Below are 4,655 nucleotides of genomic sequence, written 5' to 3' on the forward strand. Positions count from 1 at the left end.
ACAGTAACAAAGATAGAATTCATTGTAAATACAAGATTGACCTTTTAGGAGTAATCTTGGATGAAGCTCTTGAATGATCCTTGATTCTTCAATGATTTGAGTGCTTAGATGCACTTTGATAAGCCCAAAAATTACTATGATTCGTATGTTTTAGTCTCTGAACAGAAAGGAAACTGGTGCCTAAGAAATGAAGCTGGAAATGGAATTAAATAAGCTGAACAGTTGTTGAAAAGTACTGTGCGCGGCGCGCACAGTAAGGGTGCGTTGAGCTCACTCTTTACCTACTTCACTTTTTCTTTATAGCTCGACATCGCACGTTCAAATCTAATTTTCTGGTAAAAGTGCGTGTATGGGTGCGCTGAGCGCACTACTGTTCGCGGCACGCACTAGGCTTGGCGCACTTCGGTTTTGGCCAAGAAATCTTCTGATCAAAATTATGCATTGTGCGCTGAGCGCACCCTTTATGGTGCGCTAAGCGCACCCTTCTGTCTTTGGATTTATGGTCTTATTTTCGATCTCTGAGCTGTATCATACATAATCTTCCATATTTCTTCAAGTTTACAATGATTCTAGACTATATTACAATAATATGAAATACAAACGGAATTACTATGTTTACATATGAAATAAACAACAATAGGACGTGATATTACGATTAAAGATATGACTAATTTGAGTAATATCACATCATCAAGTTGTTTAATTTGCAATCCCAAAAAGTACTGCGAATCTCTTTGTAAGCTCATTTCATATGTCTTTGACATAAGTTTTGAAAAATCTTGACAATGTTTTTCATTTTTAGATCCATAAATAATATCATCTACATATATCTGTACCAGCAAGAGATCACCATCTGTCTCTTTTGAGAACAGAGTGGTATCAATTGTTCCAACTTTAAAACCTATACCAGTGAGATACACATGAAGTGTCTCATACCATGCTCTTGGTGTCTGTTTGAGGCCATAAAGGGCTTTGTCTAGCATGTAGACATGCTCTGGATATCTACTAGTTACAAAACCAGGAGGCTGTTTGACATAAACTTCTTCTTTCAGCTTCCCATTTAGAAATGCAGATTTAACATCCATCTGGAATACCCTAAAGTTCATCTTGGCAGCATATGCCAAGAACAATCTGATAGCTTCCATCCTAGCCACTGGAGCATATGTCTCTCCATAATCCAATCCTTCTTCCTGTTTGAATCCTTGAGCTACCAATCTAGCTTTGTTTCTGATCATAATTCCATCTTCATCCATCTTGTTCTTGAAAACTCACTTGGTACCAATGATCTTTTTAGTTTCATCATCAGGTTTAGGTACCAATGTCCAAACCTTATTCCTATCAAACTGGAAGAGCTCTTCTTGCATAGCTCCTGCCCAGCTTGGATCTTTGATTGCTTCATCAGGACATGTAGGTTCAATGGTAGACACAAAATTTACATGCATACAAAAGTTGCTGGTTGCATGTCTTCTTGTTTTAACACCACTAGCCAGATTACCAATAACTTGCTCAATTAGATGCTCTTTTGTCCATCTAGTGTTATAAACAGGTGAGCTTGTTGTGGAACACACAACATCTTGATCATCAGCTGGTTCAAAGGTATGAGCAGCAGTTGGAGACAGCTGTTCATTATTAATGTAACCAGTACCAGCTTGTGATCCTTCAGAACCAGTAGACCTATGCTCAAGTTGTAGGACTTCAGTAGAGCCAGTAGGTCCACTTGGTTTAGACACAGATGGAACAAAGTGTTCCATCTCATCATCAGAGAACCCAGCAACATGGATTGGTGAGAGATTTGCAGCTGGTTCTTCATCATCATCAAGAGCTTGCTGAGTAGGCTCTTCAAACAATAACTCTTCATCTTCTTGACTGGGAGATGAAGCTGGGGAAGTTTCATCAAATGTAACATTAATTGATTCTTCAAAACAACCCATTCTTTTATTGAAAACCCTATATGCCTTTGACATGTTGGAATATCCCAAGAATATACCTTCATCAGCCTTAGCATCAAACTTGCCTAGCTGATCCCTATTGTTTAGAATGAAACAGGGAGTGCCAAATACATGAAGAAATGAAATTGAGGGTCTTCTTCCTTTGAGAACTTCATAAGCAGTTTTCTGACGTCTTTTCACTATTAAAGATCTATTCTGGGTAAAATATGCAGTGTTCACAGCTTCTGCCCAATATGAATTTTTCAGCCCAGACTCAGCTAACATAGATCTTGCTGCTTCAATGAGAGTTCTGTTTCTTCTTTCTGCAACACCATTCTGTTGAGGTGTTCTCACACCAGAGAAGTTCTGTGAAATACCTTTGTCAGCACAAAATTCTTCTAATGTAGCATTTCTGAATTCTGTACCATGATCACTTCTTAGCTGTTTCACCAGTTGCCCATTTAAAAGCTCCATTCTTTTGATAAAATTGATAATTTCATCAGCAGCTTCACTCTTTTGCTTCAAAAAGAATACCCAAGTGTATCTGGAATATTCATCAACAATAATCAGTGTATACTTCTTCCCACTACAGCTGGCCACATTAACAGGACCAAATAGATCCATATGAAGTAAATGAAATGGTTTCTCAACAGATGAGATTTGCGTTGATTTGAATGAGGCATGGTGATGTTTTTCCTTTTCACAGCCAGGACACAATCTGTCCTTTACATAAGACATAGTGGGTAGCCCAGACACCAAACTTCTACTGGATAATTTGTGAATGTCTTTGAAGTTGAGATGTGAGAGTCTCTTGTGCCAAAACCACTTCAGGTTGTCTGCTGCCTTTGAATAGAAACAAGTATCAGTTGTTGTGACTGCTGTGTTCATGTCAATTTGATACATGTTTTCATGACGTTTTGCAGTCAGTAGTGGCTTCCCTGTCTTATCAAAAATAGTGCCAATTTTTCTTCTGAATTGGACTATCTTATTCTTACTTGTCAGTTGGCTTATGCTGAGTAAATTATGTTTAAGCCCAACAACATATGCAACATTTGAGAACGTGACATTCCCATTTGTCAAAGTACCAAAACCCTTTGTGTAACCCAACGAATTATCTCCATACGAAACAACTGGACCATCCTTTTCTTGATAGTCCATCAGCAGGGACTTACATCCTGTCATATGTCTCGAACAACCACTATCGAGATACCAGATTTGCTTGTTTTGAATGCCCTGCACAGTAGCTAAGAGATTAGTTCTTTTTGGGAACCCATCTGTCATAACCCGTCCTTAACCATAAGAACGCGTTAGATAACGTATGATTTCATTGCGAGGTATTGACCTCTATATGAGACATTTTTGAAAGAAAACTGCATATATTATACATTACAAACCATAACCATTATTTTTGTTACAAGCTTAAGACAATAAAAAGAAGATTAACGTTTAGCGATAATCTTCGACTTACAAACTTTACAAATGATGACAACAACACGGTTTCTAGCATATTTTACAATACAACATCTCGGATATGCAGTTTTATTTTTGACACAAACATGCGTACGCAAGATCCTGGTTAGATCCAACATGATGCAGCGGAAGCTTTAGAAATCACCTGAGAATAGACATGTTTTTAAAAAGGTCAACATAAAGTTGGTGAGATATAGGTTTAATGCCGGCAGCAATATATATATATATAGACCACAAGATTTCGTATATAAACAGTTTAATAAAAGTATTCTAAGTGGTTGAGCACTCGGTAACCATACTTAACATTTTCACGTCGCATATTCCCTTTAATATGAAATCTTACTACACCGTACCAAGTGTAGTCACAAAACGAAGTACTGTGCAACCGTTGAATACTGGTCGTCCAGTCCGGTTGGGGTTGTCAGGCCTGATAGATCTATCAACAGGATTCGCGTTTACAATACCGCTGTAAATATTAGTTACCAAGCTACAGGGAAGTATGCCAGTGGTACAACTCAACGTAGAATATATTTTTCAGTTACTTGTGTCCATATCGTAAAACATAAAATACATGTATTCTCATCCCGAAATATTTAGAGTTTAAAAGTGGGACTATATACTCACTCTTGTCTTGATGATATATATATTTTGACTCGGTCTTCCGGTTGATATCACGAACCTATCCATATATAATATATCAATATGTTTTCATTTTAAAACAAACGTTATATATATATATATACTTGTTATACTTTTAATATTTTGAATATTTCCTTAGTCCGTAGTTAGCATTTCGATGTTAGTAATTCAATTTTAATGGTTCATTTTTAGATGTTTAATATACCCGCAATAAACAAAACCCCCAACGAAATAAATAAAACCCCATCGTATATGTATTGGTCGAGATTAATCTTGACCCATGGTACCGGTGTTGTCAAATGACGTGTTGCGTACATAAAGTACCGGTGTTGTCAAATGACGTGTTGCGTACAATCATGGGATCTTATGATTAATCTTCTCGTGTTGCTTACGGGTGATCCTGAACCATATGAAATTGAATTATGAGTACATATATATAAAATATCATGTTATCTTAGAAGTATGTGATTTTATGTAAATTTTTCCAATGAATCCCGAAGTTGAAAATGTCTAGGATAGCCAATTTTGTTTCGGTCATAGTTTCTTCGTTACAAGTCCGTTTTCGTTGATTCAAATTGCCATCTTCTTGGATCGAGTTCTTCTTTAAGACTATGAACT

The sequence above is a fragment of the Rutidosis leptorrhynchoides genome, chromosome 2, assembly GCF_046630445.1.
Source record: "Rutidosis leptorrhynchoides isolate AG116_Rl617_1_P2 chromosome 2, CSIRO_AGI_Rlap_v1, whole genome shotgun sequence".
Taxonomy (NCBI): Eukaryota; Viridiplantae; Streptophyta; class Magnoliopsida; order Asterales; family Asteraceae; genus Rutidosis; species Rutidosis leptorrhynchoides.